Here is an 18440-nt window from a genome sequence, read left to right on the forward strand (position 1 = left end):
GGCTGATTCCTTGGCTCTTTTCCTCTTTTTGTGTCCTTTAGCAAAACCTGCCTCCGAGGAGTTCGCCGTTGCGAGGACAAAAGGTGAGGGATTTCCCGTGATTTGCCCTGGCCCCATCTGACACTTAGGCAAGTGAGGATACACCGCAAAAGGCAGTAGGGTTTGCTGACAAGGCTGAGGCATGTCCCCTGGTGTTTGCTTGACCTTGCCTGGTTGACTAAGTGGCGGTGACGTGCGTGGGTGGATACTAAGGAATCAGAGAATCCTGAAACATGTGCGCTGGAGTCATCTGCGATAGCCTGGGTCCAAGTCCGATACGGCCTACCAAAATGGAAGAAACGGCCAACTAGAACAATGTATTTTCCCAAGATATTTATGAGATGTGAATGGCTCAGAGCTCTACAGGAGACTGGTCAACTTGCTGTAATTGAAAGCGTGTGTCAGTTGCGGCTGGACTCGCAGGATTTGCAGGTCGCTTTTCCCGTGAATCTTGAAATTGGATGAGCGACTCAGTAGTCTGATAGCTGGCTCCAGCTTTCAAGTAAAGGTAGCTGCACAGATAACTGCGTAGAAAATCTAAAGTCAGGGTCGATGCCAGGTGTGAAGGGGACACGAGGGTCAGGAGCACTTTCAGGTTGATGCCACAGGAGGTCATGTTTCCCTGGAGCTCTAGACAGTGAAAGCAGGCGTAAGTGCTGCCTTGCACATGTGCAAAGATCCCTGTTCCTACAGAGTTGGTTGGAATCCTGTAGAGGTTCCATAAGACTCCTGCTCTCTTTGTGCCAAGGAATCCTCTGATGGTTGATAAACAGGAGGAGATGTGTTCCCTGTGTTCCCATTCTTTGGGAATGAGGTGGCCTTGACTGTGTCTCTCCATGGCACAAGGGTGAAATCAAACTCTGGAAATGCCTAGTTGAATTTGGGGCCAAATTCTTGGTGAAAGCACTCTTCCGAGTGTCCCACAGCTCATTTGAAGATCCCCAGTTTTGGGAACCCTTGGATGTCATTTCCTGGAAGTGCTCGTGCACGGATCCGTGCCTGTGGACACAGATTCGGCTTCCTCGTAGACATTAGCCGGGGCTGATCAAATGAATAGCCTGTTCTTGGCTGGGACTTCCTGAGTACTTTTCTCCATTCGGAGTCCTCTATGCCTTGTCTTGATCTGGCACGCGTCTGCCTTTCTGTCAAGGGTCAGCAGTCTCACTAATGGGCGAGAAGTGTGTGTCTTGATTTCGTCCCTCTTTTGGGCTATATGTGGAAAAAGCATAGCTGTTAGGCAATGAATGTCTCTCGTCTGATGTCTCACTTACTTCTTTGCCCTTCCTCAAAGGATTGCAAGGTCGAAGCCTGTTTTCCTGCTTTCATGAGGGTCAAGCTAGTCCCCGGGAAACCGGAAGAGGATGTGCGAACCTTCTCATCCTGCGTGATTGCGGGCTGGATGGACGATATCGGTGGTGAGGAACTTGAAGACTCAGGTGATTTCTCCCGGGGATTGAGATGTCTCGGGTCAACGAAGACACCTCAACTTGTCTCCAAGAGAGATGATGACATAAAAATCATGCTCAATAGGATCCCGCTGAGGCCCAGAGAGAAACTCCTTTTCCCTAACGTTAATGATCTGCTTTAGAGTGGACCCCCGTTTGGATCCCTTTTTCCTCCACCAAGTGATCAAAAACTCCTCCCTGACCGATTTTGGTCATGCTGATTCCTTGGCTCTTTTCGTCTTTTTCTGTCATTTGGAAAGACCTGCTTTCAGGAGATTCACCACCGAAAGAACTCAAGGTGAGTGAATGACGGCGGTTCTCCCTTGTCTCTGGTGACACTTAGACAAGTGAAAATGGAGCCCAAGAGGCAGTCGGGTTTTGTGGAAAAGCTGAGACGTGTCCCCTGCTTTGAGCTTGACCTGACCTATTGACCAAGTGGCGGTGATATGCACGGGTGGATAGTTAGGAAGCACAGGAACCTAGAAGAATTTCCACTTGAGTAATTTTTGATCGTCCGGATCCCAGTCGGGTATGTCTATGGAATTTGAGAATATTTTCAACTCTCAACTCTTTACGGGATGGGAGTGTGTAGCAGCTCTACTGGAGAAACCAGAGAGACTTGCCCTAGTTGAAAGCCTGTGTCAGTTGCGACTGGACTCTTAGGATCTCCAGGGCGTCTTTCCCAGACATCTTGGTATTGGATGAAGACTGGAGTAGCCTGATACCTCGCTGTAGCATTCAAGAAAAGGCAGCAGCACCACTATCTGAGTCAAAAAGCTAATGCCAGGCTCAATACCATTCGGTACGTGGGTCGCGAGCGTCATGACTAGTTTCAGGTTCATACCACAGGAGGTCAGGATCTGCTGACAGCCTAATCAGGCAATGCAGGCATAACTGCTGCCTTCCACATGTGGAAAGATCATTTTCTTGACAGATCTTTGGAATCTTGTAGAGATTCCATAGAACTCCTTTTCCGTGTGCCCCACGGGATCCTCTGATGCTTGATATACGGGAGGAGATGTGTTCCCTCTCTGGGGATTATTGGGGCCTGAGGTAGATTCGATTGTGTCTCTCCATGGCTCAGTGGTGAAACGAAAGCGTTGAAGGACTGTGGCAATTTTAACAAGTGTTGGCAGAATTCTTGGAAAGCTATTCTTTTCCAAATGTCCTCCAGCTGATTTGAAGATCCCCCGGTGCTGGGGACTCTTGGGTGCCATTTCCCGGGAGTCCGCACACATTGGACAGTGCCCGTGGACGCATAGTTGGCTGCCTTCAACACATCAGTCAGGCTTAAGCAATGGCAAAGGCTCCTTTTGCCCGGGTCCTCCTGTAAATTTGTGCTACATCCAGAGACCTCTCTGCCTTGTTCTGAATATTGCATGATTCTCTCCTTCTGTCATGGGTCAGCAGACTCCCCAGTGGGTTGCAAATGGCTGTCTTGATTTTGTCCATGTGTTCGCGAATGTCTGGCTGAAAGCCTAGCCTTAGGGAAGTGAGTTTCTCTTCTGGGATCTCTGTCTTACTGATTTCCCCTTTTCAAAGGGTTAGTGAGGTCGATGTGTCTTGTCCTGCTTTCATGGGGGTCAAGCCAACTGCCCGGGAAACTGGAAGATGATGTGTGAACGCTCTCATCCACTGTCCTTCCTGGGTGGAAGGAAGACATTTGTGGTAAGCATCTTCAGGTCTCAGGGGATTTTTCCTGGGGAGTGATATGGCTGGGGTCAATGATGACATAATCTGTCTGGAAGAGAGATGATGACCTAAAAATCATGCTCAGAGAGGTTATGCTGAGGCCCTGTGGGAAAGTCCTTTGGCCCAGCCTTACAGATCTTCTTTAGAGCGGACTCCCATTTTGATTTCTTTCACCTGCACCAAGTAATCCAAAAGACCTGGGTGGCCGATTTTGGTCAGGCTGATTCCTTGGCTCTTTTCCTCTTTTTGTGTCCTTTAGCAAAACCTGCCTCCGAGGAGTTCACCGTTTCGAGGACAAAAGGTGAGGGATTTCCCGTGATATGCCCTGGCCCCATCTGACACTTAGGCAAGTGAGGATACACCACAAAAGGCAGTAGGGTTTGCTGACAAGGCTGAGGCATGTCCCCTGGTGTGTGCTTGACCTTGCCTGGTTGACTAAGTGGCGGTGACGTGCGTGGGTGGATACTTAGGAATCAGAGAATCCTGAAACATGTGCGCTGGAGTCATCTGCGATAGCCTGGGTCCAAGTCCGATACGGCCTACCGAAATGGGAGAAACGGCCAACTAGAACAATGTATTTTCCCAAGATATTTATGAGATGTGAATGGCTCAGAGCTCTACAGGAGACTGGTCAACTTGCTGTAATTGAAAGCGTGTGTCAGTTGCGGCTGGACTCGCAGGATTTGCAGGTCGCTTTTCCCGTGAATCTTGAAATTGGATGAGCGACTCAGTAGTCTGATAGCTGGCTCCAGCTTTCAAGTAAAGGTAGCTGCACAGATAACTGCGTAGAAAATCTAAAGTCAGGGTCGATGCCAGGTGTGAAGGGGACACGAGGGTCAGGAGCACTTTCAGGTTGATGCCACAGGAGGTCATGTTTCCCTGGAGCTCTAGACAGTGAAAGCAGGCGTAAGTGCTGCCTTGCACATGTGCAAAGATCCCTGTTCCTACAGAGTTGGTTGGAATCCTGTAGAGGTTCCATAAGACTCCTGCTCTCTTTGTGCCAAGGAATCCTCTGATGGTTGATAAACAGGAGGAGATGTGTTCCCTGTGTTCCCATTCTTTGGGAATGAGGTGGCCTTGACTGTGTCTCTCCATGGCACAAGGGTGAAATCAAACTCTGTAAATGCCTAGTTGATTTTGGGGCCAAATTCTTGGTGAAAGCACTCTTCCGAGTGTCCCACAGCTCATTTGAAGATCCCCAGTTTTGGGAACCCTTGGATGTCATTTCCTGGAAGTGCTCGTGCACGGATCCGTGCCTGTGGACACAGATTCGGCTTCCTCGTAGACATTAGCCGGGGCTGATCAAATGAATAGCCTGTTCTTGGCTGGGACTTCCTGAGTACTTTTCTCCATTCGGAGTCCTCTATGCCTTGTCTTGATCTGGCACGCGTCTGCCTTTCTGTCAAGGGTCAGCAGTCTCACTAATGGGCGAGAAGTGTGTGTCTTGATTTCGTCCCTCTTTTGGGCTATATGTGGAAAAAGCATAGCTGTTAGGCAATGAATGTCTCTCGTCTGATGTCTGACTTACTTCTTTGCCCTTCCTCAAAGGATTGCAAGGTCGAAGCCTGTTTTCCTGCTTTCATGAGGGTCAAGCTAGTCCCCGGGAAACCGGAAGAGGATGTGCAAACCTTCTCATCCTGCGTGATTGCGGGCTGGATGGACGATATCGGTGGTGAGGAACTTGAAGACTCAGGTGATTTCTCCCGGGGATTGAGATGTCTCGGGTCAACGAAGACACCTCAACTTGTCTCCAAGAGAGATGATGACATAAAAATCATGCTCAATAGGATCCCGCTGAGGCCCAGAGAGAAACTCCTTTTCCCTAACGTTAATGATCTGCTTCAGAGTGGACCCCCGTTTGGATCCCTTTTTCCTCCACCAAGTGATCAAAAACTCCTCCCTGACCGATTTTGGTCATGCTGATTCCTTGGCTCTTTTCGTCTTTTTCTGTCATTTGGAAAGACCTGCTTTCAGGAGATTCACCACCGAAAGAACTCAAGGTGAGTGAATGATGGCGGTTCTCCCTTGTCTCTGGTGACACTTAGACAAGTGAAAATGGAGCCCAAGAGGCAGTCGGGTTTTGTGGAAAAGCTGAGACGTGTCCCCTGCTTTGAGCTTGACCTGACCTATTGACCAAGTGGTGGTGATATGCACGGGTGGATAGTTAGGAAGCACAGGAACCTAGAAGAATTTCCACTTGAGTAATTTTTGATCGTCCGGTTCCCAGTCGGGTATGTCTACGGAATTTGAGAATATTTTCAACTCTCAACTCTTTACGGGATGGGAGTGTGTAGCAGCTCTACTGGAGAAACCAGAGAGACTTGCCCTAGTTGAAAGCCTGTGTCAGTTGCGACTGGACTCTTAGGATCTCCAGGGCGTCTTTCCCAGACATCTTGGTATTGGATGAAGACTGGAGTAGCCTGATACCTCGCTGTAGCATTCAAGAAAAGGCAGCAGCACCACTACCTGAGTCAAAAAGCTAATGCCAGGCTCAATACCATTCGGTACGTGGGTCGCGAGCGTCATGACTAGTTTCAGGTTCATACCACAGGAGGTCAGGATCTGCTGACAGCCTAATCAGGCAATGCAGGCATAACTGCTGCCTTCCACATGTGGAAAGATCATTTTCTTGACAGATCTTTGGAATCTTGTAGAGATTCCATAGAACTCCTTTTCCGTGTGCCCCACGGGATCCTCTGATGCTTGATATACGGGAGGAGATGTGTTCCCTCTCTGGGGATTATTGGGGCCTGAGGTAGATTCGATTGTGTCTCTCCATGGCTCAGTGGTGAAACGAAAGCGTTGAAGGACTGTGGCAATTTTAACAAGTGTTGGCAGAATTCTTGGAAAGCTATTCTTTTCCAAATGTCCTCCAGCTGATTTGAAGATCCCCCGGTGCTGGGGACTCTTGGGTGCCATTTCCCGGGAGTCCGCACACATTGGACAGTGCCCGTGGACGCATAGTTGGCTGCCTTCAACACATCAGTCAGGCTTAAGCAATGGCAAAGGCTCCTTTTGCCCGGGTCCTCCTGTAAATTTGTGCTACATCCAGAGACCTCTCTGCCTTGTTCTGAATATTGCATGATTCTCTCCTTCTGTCATGGGTCAGCAGACTCCCCAGTGGGTTGCAAATGGCTGTCTTGATTTTGTCCATGTGTTCGCGAATGTCTGGCTGAAAGCCTAGCCTTAGGGAAGTGAGTTTCTCTTCTGGGATCTCTGTCTTACTGATTTCCCCTTTTCAAAGGGTTAGTGAGGTCGATGTGTCTTGTCCTGCTTTCATGGGGGTCAAGCCAACTGCCCGGGAAACTGGAAGATGATGTGTGAACGCTCTCATCCACTGTCCTTCCTGGGTGGAAGGAAGACATTTGTGGTAAGCATCTTCAGGTCTCAGGGGATTTTTCCTGGGGAGTGATATGGCTGGGGTCAATGATGACATAATCTGTCTGGAAGAGAGATGATGACCTAAAAATCATGCTCAGAGAGGTTATGCTGAGGCCCTGTGGGAAAGTCCTTTGGCCCAGCCTTACAGATCTTCTTTAGAGCGGACTCCCATTTTGATTTCTTTCACCTGCACCAAGTAATCCAAAAGACCTGGGTGGCCGATTTTGGTCAGGCTGATTCCTTGGCTCTTTTCCTCTTTTTGTGTCCTTTAGCAAAACCTGCCTCCGAGGAGTTCACCGTTTCGAGGACAAAAGGTGAGGGATTTCCCGTGATATGCCCTGGCCCCATCTGACACTTAGGCAAGTGAGGATACACCACAAAAGGCAGTAGGGTTTGCTGACAAGGCTGAGGCATGTCCCCTGGTGTGTGCTTGACCTTGCCTGGTTGACTAAGTGGCGGTGACGTGCGTGGGTGGATACTTAGGAATCAGAGAATCCTGAAACATGTGCGCTGGAGTCATCTGCGATAGCCTGGGTCCAAGTCCGATACGGCCTACCGAAATGGGAGAAACGGCCAACTAGAACAATGTATTTTCCCAAGATATTTATGAGATGTGAATGGCTCAGAGCTCTACAGGAGACTGGTCAACTTGCTGTAATTGAAAGCGTGTGTCAGTTGCGGCTGGACTCGCAGGATTTGCAGGTCGCTTTTCCCGTGAATCTTGAAATTGGATGAGCGACTCAGTAGTCTGATAGCTGGCTCCAGCTTTCAAGTAAAGGTAGCTGCACAGATAACTGCGTAGAAAATCTAAAGTCAGGGTCGATGCCAGGTGTGAAGGGGACACGAGGGTCAGGAGCACTTTCAGGTTGATGCCACAGGAGGTCATGTTTCCCTGGAGCTCTAGACAGTGAAAGCAGGCGTAAGTGCTGCCTTGCACATGTGCAAAGATCCCTGTTCCTACAGAGTTGGTTGGAATCCTGTAGAGGTTCCATAAGACTCCTGCTCTCTTTGTGCCAAGGAATCCTCTGATGGTTGATAAACAGGAGGAGATGTGTTCCCTGTGTTCCCATTCTTTGGGAATGAGGTGGCCTTGACTGTGTCTCTCCATGGCACAAGGGTGAAATCAAACTCTGGAAATGCCTAGTTGATTTTGGGGCCAAATTCTTGGTGAAAGCACTCTTCCGAGTGTCCCACAGCTCATTTGAAGATCCCCAGTTTTGGGAACCCTTGGATGTCATTTCCTGGAAGTGCTCGTGCACGGATCCGTGCCTGTGGACACAGATTCGGCTTCCTCGTAGACATTAGCCGGGGCTGATCAAATGAATAGCCTGTTCTTGGCTGGGACTTCCTGAGTACTTTTCTCCATTCGGAGTCCTCTATGCCTTGTCTTGATCTGGCACGCGTCTGCCTTTCTGTCAAGGGTCAGCAGTCTCACTAATGGGCGAGAAGTGTGTGTCTTGATTTCGTCCCTCTTTTGGGCTATATGTGGAAAAAGCATAGCTGTTAGGCAATGAATGTCTCTCGTCTGATGTCTGACTTACTTCTTTGCCCTTCCTCAAAGGATTGCAAGGTCGAAGCCTGTTTTCCTGCTTTCATGAGGGTCAAGCTAGTCCCCGGGAAACCGGAAGAGGATGTGCAAACCTTCTCATCCTGCGTGATTGCGGGCTGGATGGACGATATCGGTGGTGAGGAACTTGAAGACTCAGGTGATTTCTCCCGGGGATTGAGATGTCTCGGGTCAACGAAGACACCTCAACTTGTCTCCAAGAGAGATGATGACATAAAAATCATGCTCAATAGGATCCCGCTGAGGCCCAGAGAGAAACTCCTTTTCCCTAACGTTAATGATCTGCTTCAGAGTGGACCCCCGTTTGGATCCCTTTTTCCTCCACCAAGTGATCAAAAACTCCTCCCTGACCGATTTTGGTCATGCTGATTCCTTGGCTCTTTTCGTCTTTTTCTGTCATTTGGAAAGACCTGCTTTCAGGAGATTCACCACCGAAAGAACTCAAGGTGAGTGAATGATGGCGGTTCTCCCTTGTCTCTGGTGACACTTAGACAAGTGAAAATGGAGCCCAAGAGGCAGTCGGGTTTTGTGGAAAAGCTGAGACGTGTCCCCTGCTTTGAGCTTGACCTGACCTATTGACCCAGTGGCGGTGATATGCACGGGTGGATAGTTAGGAAGCACAGGAACCTAGAAGAATTTCCACTTGAGTAATTTTTGATCGTCCGGTTCCCAGTCGGGTATGTCTACGGAATTTGAGAATATTTTCAACTCTCAACTCTTTACGGGATGGGAGTGTGTAGCAGCTCTACTGGAGAAACCAGAGAGACTTGCCCTAGTTGAAAGCCTGTGTCAGTTGCGACTGGACTCTTAGGATCTCCAGGGCGTCTTTCCCAGACATCTTGGTATTGGATGAAGACTGGAGTAGCCTGATACCTCGCTGTAGCATTCAAGAAAAGGCAGCAGCACCACTACCTGAGTCAAAAAGCTAATGCCAGGCTCAATACCATTCGGTACGTGGGTCGCGAGCGTCATGACTAGTTTCAGGTTCATACCACAGGAGGTCAGGATCTGCTGACAGCCTAATCAGGCAATGCAGGCATAACTGCTGCCTTCCACATGTGGAAAGATCATTTTCTTGACAGATCTTTGGAATCTTGTAGAGATTCCATAGAACTCCTTTTCCGTGTGCCCCACGGGATCCTCTGATGCTTGATATACGGGAGGAGATGTGTTCCCTCTCTGGGGATTATTGGGGCCTGAGGTAGATTCGATTGTGTCTCTCCATGGCTCAGTGGTGAAACGAAAGCGTTGAAGGACTGTGGCAATTTTAACAAGTGTTGGCAGAATTCTTGGAAAGCTATTCTTTTCCAAATGTCCTCCAGCTGATTTGAAGATCCCCCGGTGCTGGGGACTCTTGGGTGCCATTTCCCGGGAGTCCGCACACATTGGACAGTGCCCGTGGACGCATAGTTGGCTGCCTTCAACACATCAGTCAGGCTTAAGCAATGGCAAAGGCTCCTTTTGCCCGGGTCCTCCTGTAAATTTGTGCTACATCCAGAGACCTCTCTGCCTTGTTCTGAATATTGCATGATTCTCTCCTTCTGTCATGGGTCAGCAGACTCCCCAGTGGGTTGCAAATGGCTGTCTTGATTTTGTCCATGTGTTCGCGAATGTCTGGCTGAAAGCCTAGCCTTAGGGAAGTGAGTTTCTCTTCTGGGATCTCTGTCTTACTGATTTCCCCTTTTCAAAGGGTTAGTGAGGTCGATGTGTCTTGTCCTGCTTTCATGGGGGTCAAGCCAACTGCCCGGGAAACTGGAAGATGATGTGTGAACGCTCTCATCCACTGTCCTTCCTGGGTGGAAGGAAGACATTTGTGGTAAGCATCTTCAGGTCTCAGGGGATTTTTCCTGGGGAGTGATATGGCTGGGGTCAATGATGACATAATCTGTCTGGAAGAGAGATGATGACCTAAAAATCATGCTCAGAGAGGTTATGCTGAGGCCCTGTGGGAAAGTCCTTTGGCCCAGCCTTACAGATCTTCTTTAGAGCGGACTCCCATTTTGATTTCTTTCACCTGCACCAAGTAATCCAAAAGACCTGGGTGGCCGATTTTGGTCAGGCTGATTCCTTGGCTCTTTTCCTCTTTTTGTGTCCTTTAGCAAAACCTGCCTCCGAGGAGTTCACCGTTTCGAGGACAAAAGGTGAGGGATTTCCCGTGATATGCCCTGGCCCCATCTGACACTTAGGCAAGTGAGGATACACCACAAAAGGCAGTAGGGTTTGCTGACAAGGCTGAGGCATGTCCCCTGGTGTGTGCTTGACCTTGCCTGGTTGACTAAGTGGCGGTGACGTGCGTGGGTGGATACTTAGGAATCAGAGAATCCTGAAACATGTGCGCTGGAGTCATCTGCGATAGCCTGGGTCCAAGTCCGATACAGCCTACCGAAATGGGAGAAACGGCCAACTAGAACAATGTATTTTCCCAAGATATTTATGAGATGTGAATGGCTCAGAGCTCTACAGGAGACTGGTCAACTTGCTGTAATTGAAAGCGTGTGTCAGTTGCGCCTGGACTCGCAGGATTTGCAGGTCGCTTTTCCCATGAATCTTGAAATTGGATGAGCGACTCAGTAGTCTGATAGCTGGCTCCAGCTTTCAAGTAAAGGTAGCTGCACAGATAACTGCGTAGAAAATCTAAAGTCAGGGTCGATGCCAGGTGTGAAGGGGACACGAGGGTCAGGAGCACTTTCAGGTTGATGCCACAGGAGGTCATGTTTCCCTGGAGCTCTAGACAGTGAAAGCAGGCGTAAGTGCTGCCTTGCACATGTGCAAAGATCCCTGTTCCTACAGAGTTGGTTGGAATCCTGTAGAGGTTCCATAAGACTCCTGCTCTCTTTGTGCCAAGGAATCCTCTGATGGTTGATAAACAGGAGGAGATGTGTTCCCTGTGTTCCCATTCTTTGGGAATGAGGTGGCCTTGACTGTGTCTCTCCATGGCACAAGGGTGAAATCAAACTCTGGAAATGCCTAGTTGAATTTGGGGCCAAATTCTTGGTGAAAGCACTCTTCCGAGTGTCCCACAGCTCATTTGAAGATCCCCAGTTTTGGGAACCCTTGGATGTCATTTCCTGGAAGTGCTCGTGCACGGATCCGTGCCTGTGGACACAGATTCGGCTTCCTCGTAGACATTAGCCGGGGCTGATCAAATGAATAGCCTGTTCTTGGCTGGGACTTCCTGAGTACTTTTCTCCATTCGGAGTCCTCTATGCCTTGTCTTGATCTGGCACGCGTCTGCCTTTCTGTCAAGGGTCAGCAGTCTCACTAATGGGCGAGAAGTGTGTGTCTTGATTTCGTCCCTCTTTTGGGCTATATGTGGAAAAAGCATAGCTGTTAGGCAATGAATGTCTCTCGTCTGATGTCCGACTTACTTCTTTGCCCTTCCTCAAAGGATTGCAAGGTCGAAGCCTGTTTTCCTGCTTTCATGAGGGTCAAGCTACTCCCCGGGAAACCGGAAGAGGATGTGCGAACCTTCTCATCCTGCGTGATTGCGGGCTGGATGGACGATATCGGTGGTGAGGAACTTGAAGACTCAGGTGATTTCTCCCGGGGATTGAGATGTCTCGGGTCAACGAAGACACCTCAACTTGTCTCCAAGAGAGATGATGACATAAAAATCATGCTCAATAGGATCCCGCTGAGGCCCAGAGAGAAACTCCTTTTCCCTAACGTTAATGATCTGCTTTAGAGTGGACCCCCGTTTGGATCCCTTTTTCCTCCACCAAGTGATCAAAAACTCCTCCCTGACCGATTTTGGTCATGCTGATTCCTTGGCTCTTTTCGTCTTTTTCTGTCATTTGGAAAGACCTGCTTTCAGGAGATTCACCACCGAAAGAACTCAAGGTGAGTGAATGATGGCGGTTCTCCCTTGTCTCTGGTGACACTTAGACAAGTGAAAATGGAGCCCAAGAGGCAGTCGGGTTTTGTGGAAAAGCTGAGACGTGTCCCCTGCTTTGAGCTTGACCTGACCTATTGACCCAGTGGCGGTGATATGCACGGGTGGATAGTTAGGAAGCACAGGAACCTAGAAGAATTTCCACTTGAGTAATTTTTGATCGTCCGGTTCCCAGTCGGGTATGTCTACGGAATTTGAGAATATTTTCAACTCTCAACTCTTTACGGGATGGGAGTGTGTAGCAGCTCTACTGGAGAAACCAGAGAGACTTGCCCTAGTTGAAAGCCTGTGTCAGTTGCGACTGGACTCTTAGGATCTCCAGGGCGTCTTTCCCAGACGTCTTGGTATTGGATGAAGACTGGAGTAGCCTGATACCTCGCTGTAGCATTCAAGAAAAGGCAGCAGCACCACTATCTGAGTCAAAAAGCTAATGCCAGGCTCAATACCATTCGGTACGTGGGTCGCGAGCGTCATGACTAGTTTCAGGTTCATACCACAGGAGGTCAGGATCTGCTGACAGCCTAATCAGGCAATGCAGGCATAACTGCTGCCTTCCACATGTGGAAAGATCATTTTCTTGACAGATCTTTGGAATCTTGTAGAGATTCCATAGAACTCCTTTTCCGTGTGCCCCACGGGATCCTCTGATGCTTGATATACGGGAGGAGATGTGTTCCCTCTCTGGGGATTATTGGGGCCTGAGGTAGATTCGATTGTGTCTCTCCATGGCTCAGTGGTGAAACGAAAGCGTTGAAGGACTGTGGCAATTTTAACAAGTGTTGGCAGAATTCTTGGAAAGCTATTCTTTTCCAAATGTCCTCCAGCTGATTTGAAGATCCCCCGGTGCTGGGGACTCTTGGGTGCCATTTCCCGGGAGTCCGCACACATTGGACAGTGCCCGTGGACGCATAGTTGGCTGCCTTCAACACATCAGTCAGGCTTAAGCAATGGCAAAGGCTCCTTTTGCCTGGGTCCTCCTGTAAATTTGTGCTACATCCAGAGACCTCTCTGCCTTCTTCTGAATATTGCATGATTCTCTCCTTCTGTCATGGGTCAGCAGACTCCCCAGTGGGTTGCAAATGGCTCTCTTGATTTTGTCCATGTGTTCGCGAATGTCTGGCTGAAAGCCTAGCCTTAGGGAAGTGAGTTTCTCTTCTGGGATCTCTGTCTTACTGATTTCCCCTTTTCAAAGGGTTAGTGAGTTCGATGTGTCTTGTCCTGCTTTCATGGGGGTCAAGCCAACTGCCCGGGAAACTGGAAGATGATGTGTGAACGCTCTCATCCACTGTCCTTCCTGGGTGGAAGGAAGACATTTGTGGTAAGCATCTTCAGGTCTCAGGGGATTTTTCCTGGGGAGTGATATGGCTGGGGTCAATGATGACATAATCTGTCTGGAAGAGAGATGATGACCTAAAAATCATGCTCAGAGAGGTTATGCTGAGGCCCTGTGGGAAAGTCCTTTGGCCCAGCCTTACAGATCTTCTTTAGAGCGGACTCCCATTTTGATTTCTTTCACCTGCACCAAGTAATCCAAAAGACCTGGGTGGCCGATTTTGGTCAGGCTGATTCCTTGGCTCTTTTCCTCTTTTTGTGTCCTTTAGCAAAACCTGCCTCCGAGGAGCTCACCGTTGCGAGGACAAAAGGTGAGGGATTTCCCGTGATTTGCCCTGGCCCCATCTGACACTTAGGCAAGTGAGGATACACCACAAAAGGCAGTAGGGTTTGCTGACAAGGCTGAGGCATGTCCCCTGGTGTTTGCTTGACCTTGCCTGGTTGACTAAGTGGCGGTGACGTGCGTGGGTGGATACTTAGGAATCAGAGAATCCTGAAACATGTGCGCTGGAGTCATCTGCGATAGCCTGGGTCCAAGTCCGATACGGCCTACCGAAATGGGAGAAACGGCCAACTAGAACAATGTATTTTCCCAAGATATTTATGAGATGTGAATGGCTCAGAGCTCTACAGGAGACTGGTCAACTTGCTGTAATTGAAAGCGTGTGTCAGTTGCGGCTGGACTCGCAGGATTTGCAGGTCGCTTTTCCCGTGAATCTTGAAATTGGATGAGCGACTCAGTAGTCTGATAGCTGGCTCCAGCTTTCAAGTAAAGGTAGCTGCACAGATAACTGCGTAGAAAATCTAAAGTCAGGGTCGATGCCAGGTGTGAAGGGGACACGAGGGTCAGGAGCACTTTCAGGTTGATGCCACAGGAGGTCATGTTTCCCTGGAGCTCTAGACAGTGAAAGCAGGCGTAAGTGCTGCCTTGCACATGTGCAAAGATCCCTGTTCCTACAGAGTTGGTTGGAATCCTGTAGAGGTTCCATAAGACTCCTGCTCTCTTTGTGCCAAGGAATCCTCTGATGGTTGATAAACAGGAGGAGATGTGTTCCCTGTGTTCCCATTCTTTGGGAATGAGGTGGCCTTGACTGTGTCTCTCCATGGCACAAGGGTGAAATCAAACTCTGGAAATGCCTAGTTGATTTTGGGGCCAAATTCTTGGTGAAAGCACTCTTCCGAGTGTCCCACAGCTCATTTGAAGATCCCCAGTTTTGGGAACCCTTGGATGTCATTTCCTGGAAGTGCTCGTGCACGGATCCGTGCCTGTGGACACAGATTCGGCTTCCTCGTAGACATTAGCCGGGGCTGATCAAATGAATAGCCTGTTCTTGGCTGGGACTTCCTGAGTACTTTTCTCCATTCGGAGTCCTCTATGCCTTGTCTTGATCTGGCACGCGTCTGCCTTTCTGTCAAGGGTCAGCAGTCTCACTAATGGGCGAGAAGTGTGTGTCTTGATTTCGTCCCTCTTTTGGGCTATATGTGGAAAAAGCATAGCTGTTAGGCAATGAATGTCTCTCGTCTGATGTCCGACTTACTTCTTTGCCCTTCCTCAAAGGATTGCAAGGTCGAAGCCTGTTTTCCTGCTTTCATGAGGGTCAAGCTACTCCCCGGGAAACCGGAAGAGGATGTGCGAACCTTCTCATCCTGCGTGATTGCGGGCTGGATGGACGATATCGGTGGTGAGGAACTTGAAGACTCAGGTGATTTCTCCCGGGGATTGAGATGTCTCGGGTCAACGAAGACACCTCAACTTGTCTCCAAGAGAGATGATGACATAAAAATCATGCTCAATAGGATCCCGCTGAGGCCCAGAGAGAAACTCCTTTTCCCTAACGTTAATGATCTGCTTTAGAGTGGACCCCCGTTTGGATCCCTTTTTCCTCCACCAAGTGATCAAAAACTCCTCCCTGACCGATTTTGGTCATGCTGATTCCTTGGCTCTTTTCGTCTTTTTCTGTCATTTGGAAAGACCTGCTTTCAGGAGATTCACCACCGAAAGAACTCAAGGTGAGTGAATGATGGCGGTTCTCCCTTGTCTCTGGTGACACTTAGACAAGTGAAAATGGAGCCCAAGAGGCAGTCGGGTTTTGTGGAAAAGCTGAGACGTGTCCCCTGCTTTGAGCTTGACCTGACCTATTGACCCAGTGGCGGTGATATGCACGGGTGGATAGTTAGGAAGCACAGGAACCTAGAAGAATTTCCACTTGAGTAATTTTTGATCGTCCGGTTCCCAGTCGGGTATGTCTACGGAATTTGAGAATATTTTCAACTCTCAACTCTTTACGGGATGGGAGTGTGTAGCAGCTCTACTGGAGAAACCAGAGAGACTTGCCCTAGTTGAAAGCCTGTGTCAGTTGCGACTGGACTCTTAGGATCTCCAGGGCGTCTTTCCCAGACGTCTTGGTATTGGATGAAGACTGGAGTAGCCTGATACCTCGCTGTAGCATTCAAGAAAAGGCAGCAGCACCACTACCTGAGTCAAAAAGCTAATGCCAGGCTCAATACCATTCGGTACGTGGGTCGCGAGCGTCATGACTAGTTTCAGGTTCATACCACAGGAGGTCAGGATCTGCTGACAGCCTAATCAGGCAATGCAGGCATAACTGCTGCCTTCCACATGTGGAAAGATCATTTTCTTGACAGATCTTTGGAATCTTGTAGAGATTCCATAGAACTCCTTTTCCGTGTGCCCCACGGGATCCTCTGATGCTTGATATACGGGAGGAGATGTGTTCCCTCTCTGGGGATTATTGGGGCCTGAGGTAGATTCGATTGTGTCTCTCCATGGCTCAGTGGTGAAACGAAAGCGTTGAAGGACTGTGGCAATTTTAACAAGTGTTGGCAGAATTCTTGGAAAGCTATTCTTTTCCAAATGTCCTCCAGCTGATTTGAAGATCCCCCGGTGCTGGGGACTCTTGGGTGCCATTTCCCGGGAGTCCGCACACATTGGACAGTGCCCGTGGACGCATAGTTGGCTGCCTTCAACACATCAGTCAGGCTTAAGCAATGGCAAAGGCTCCTTTTGCCCGGGTCCTCCTGTAAATTTGTGCTACATCCAGAGACCTCTCTGCCTTGTTCTGAATATTGCATGATTCTCTCCTTCTGTCATGGGTCAGCAGACTCCCCAGTGGGTTGCAAATGGCTGTCTTGATTTTGTCCATGTGTTCGCGAATGTCTGGCTGAAAGCCTAGCCTTAGGGAAGTGAGTTTCTCTTCTGGGATCTCTGTCTTACTGATTTCCCCTTTTCAAAGGGTTAGTGAGGTCGATGTGTCTTGTCCTGCTTTCATGGGGGTCAAGCCAACTGCCCGGGAAACTGGAAGATGATGTGTGAACGCTCTCATCCACTGTCCTTCCTGGGTGGAAGGAAGACATTTGTGGTAAGCATCTTCAGGTCTCAGGGGATTTTTCCTGGGGAGTGATATGGCTGGGGTCAATGATGACATAATCTGTCTGGAAGAGAGATGATGACCTAAAAATCATGCTCAGAGAGGTTATGCTGAGGCCCTGTGGGAAAGTCCTTTGGCCCAGCCTTACAGATCTTCTTTAGAGCGGACTCCCATTTTGATTTCTTTCACCTGCACCAAGTAATCCAAAAGACCTGGGTGGCCGATTTTGGTCAGGCTGATTCCTTGGCTCTTTTCCTCTTTTTGTGTCCTTTAGCAAAACCTGCCTCCGAGGAGTTCACCGTTTCGAGGACAAAAGGTGAGGGATTTCCCGTGATATGCCCTGGCCCCATCTGACACTTAGGCAAGTGAGGATACACCACAAAAGGCAGTAGGGTTTGCTGACAAGGCTGAGGCATGTCCCCTGGTGTGTGCTTGACCTTGCCTGGTTGACTAAGTGGCGGTGACGTGCGTGGGTGGATACTTAGGAATCAGAGAATCCTGAAACATGTGCGCTGGAGTCATCTGCGATAGCCTGGGTCCAAGTCCGATACGGCCTACCGAAATGGGAGAAACGGCCAACTAGAACAATGTATTTTCCCAAGATATTTATGAGATGTGAATGGCTCAGAGCTCTACAGGAGACTGGTCAACTTGCTGTAATTGAAAGCGTGTGTCAGTTGCGGCTGGACTCGCAGGATTTGCAGGTCGCTTTTCCCATGAATCTTGAAATTGGATGAGCGACTCAGTAGTCTGATAGCTGGCTCCAGCTTTCAAGTAAAGGTAGCTGCACAGATAACTGCGTAGAAAATCTAAAGTCAGGGTCGATGCCAGGTGTGAAGGGGACACGAGGGTCAGGAGCACTTTCAGGTTGATGCCACAGGAGGTCATGTTTCCCTGGAGCTCTAGACAGTGAAAGCAGGCGTAAGTGCTGCCTTGCACATGTGCAAAGATCCCTGTTCCTACAGAGTTGGTTGGAATCCTGTAGAGGTTCCATAAGACTCCTGCTCTCTTTGTGCCAAGGAATCCTCTGATGGTTGATAAACAGGAGGAGATGTGTTCCCTGTGTTCCCATTCTTTGGGAATGAGGTGGCCTTGACTGTGTCTCTCCATGGCACAAGGGTGAAATCAAACTCTGGAAATGCCTAGTTGAATTTGGGGCCAAATTCTTGGTGAAAGCACTCTTCCGAGTGTCCCACAGCTCATTTGAAGATCCCCAGTTTTGGGAACCCTTGGATGTCATTTCCTGGAAGTGCTCGTGCACGGATCCGTGCCTGTGGACACAGATTCGGCTTCCTCGTAGACATTAGCCGGGGCTGATCAAATGAATAGCCTGTTCTTGGCTGGAACTTCCTGAGTACTTTTCTCCATTCGGAGTCCTCTATGCCTTGTCTTGATCTGGCACGCGTCTGCCTTTCTGTCAAGGGTCAGCAGTCTCACTAATGGGCGAGAAGTGTGTGTCTTGATTTCGTCCCTCTTTTGGGCTATATGTGGAAAAAGCATAGCTGTTAGGCAATGAATGTCTCTCGTCTGATGTCCGACTTACTTCTTTGCCCTTCCTCAAAGGATTGCAAGGTCGAAGCCTGTTTTCCTGCTTTCATGAGGGTCAAGCTAGTCCCCGGGAAACCGGAAGAGGATGTGCGAACCTTCTCATCCTGCGTGATTGCGGGCTGGATGGACGATATCGGTGGTGAGGAACTTGAAGA

At 49.2% G+C, this 18440-nt stretch overlaps 10 non-coding genes across 10 annotated transcripts; all 10 read left to right on the forward strand.

The window, feature by feature from the left end:
• The first annotated feature begins 1504 nt into the window (after nucleotides 1–1504).
• LOC126057727 (small nucleolar RNA SNORD115) lies at nucleotides 1505–1585 on the forward strand. The gene has a single exon (XR_007512802.1). It is a non-coding gene; the product is annotated as a small nucleolar RNA SNORD115 (small nucleolar RNA).
• Nucleotides 1586–3202: 1617 nt separating this feature from the next.
• On the forward strand, nucleotides 3203–3280 carry LOC126057785 (small nucleolar RNA SNORD115). Its single transcript, XR_007512857.1, has one exon. It is a non-coding gene; the product is annotated as a small nucleolar RNA SNORD115 (small nucleolar RNA).
• Nucleotides 3281–4898: 1618 nt separating this feature from the next.
• LOC126057740 (small nucleolar RNA SNORD115) lies at nucleotides 4899–4979 on the forward strand. Its single transcript, XR_007512813.1, has one exon. It is a non-coding gene; the product is annotated as a small nucleolar RNA SNORD115 (small nucleolar RNA).
• A 1617-nt stretch (nucleotides 4980–6596) lies between these two features.
• On the forward strand, nucleotides 6597–6674 carry LOC126057786 (small nucleolar RNA SNORD115). The gene has a single exon (XR_007512858.1). It is a non-coding gene; the product is annotated as a small nucleolar RNA SNORD115 (small nucleolar RNA).
• Nucleotides 6675–8292: 1618 nt separating this feature from the next.
• Nucleotides 8293–8373, forward strand: LOC126057752 (small nucleolar RNA SNORD115). The gene has a single exon (XR_007512826.1). It is a non-coding gene; the product is annotated as a small nucleolar RNA SNORD115 (small nucleolar RNA).
• A 1617-nt stretch (nucleotides 8374–9990) lies between these two features.
• Nucleotides 9991–10068, forward strand: LOC126057787 (small nucleolar RNA SNORD115). The gene has a single exon (XR_007512859.1). It is a non-coding gene; the product is annotated as a small nucleolar RNA SNORD115 (small nucleolar RNA).
• A 1618-nt stretch (nucleotides 10069–11686) lies between these two features.
• LOC126057764 (small nucleolar RNA SNORD115) lies at nucleotides 11687–11767 on the forward strand. The gene has a single exon (XR_007512838.1). It is a non-coding gene; the product is annotated as a small nucleolar RNA SNORD115 (small nucleolar RNA).
• A 1617-nt stretch (nucleotides 11768–13384) lies between these two features.
• On the forward strand, nucleotides 13385–13462 carry LOC126057788 (small nucleolar RNA SNORD115). The gene has a single exon (XR_007512860.1). It is a non-coding gene; the product is annotated as a small nucleolar RNA SNORD115 (small nucleolar RNA).
• Nucleotides 13463–15080: 1618 nt separating this feature from the next.
• On the forward strand, nucleotides 15081–15161 carry LOC126057777 (small nucleolar RNA SNORD115). The gene has a single exon (XR_007512850.1). It is a non-coding gene; the product is annotated as a small nucleolar RNA SNORD115 (small nucleolar RNA).
• Nucleotides 15162–16778: 1617 nt separating this feature from the next.
• Nucleotides 16779–16856, forward strand: LOC126057790 (small nucleolar RNA SNORD115). The gene has a single exon (XR_007512863.1). It is a non-coding gene; the product is annotated as a small nucleolar RNA SNORD115 (small nucleolar RNA).
• Nucleotides 16857–18440: the final 1584 nt, after the last annotated feature.

The sequence above is a fragment of the Elephas maximus genome, chromosome 13 (assembly GCF_024166365.1).
Source record: "Elephas maximus indicus isolate mEleMax1 chromosome 13, mEleMax1 primary haplotype, whole genome shotgun sequence".
Lineage (NCBI taxonomy): Eukaryota > Metazoa > Chordata > Mammalia > Proboscidea > Elephantidae > Elephas > Elephas maximus.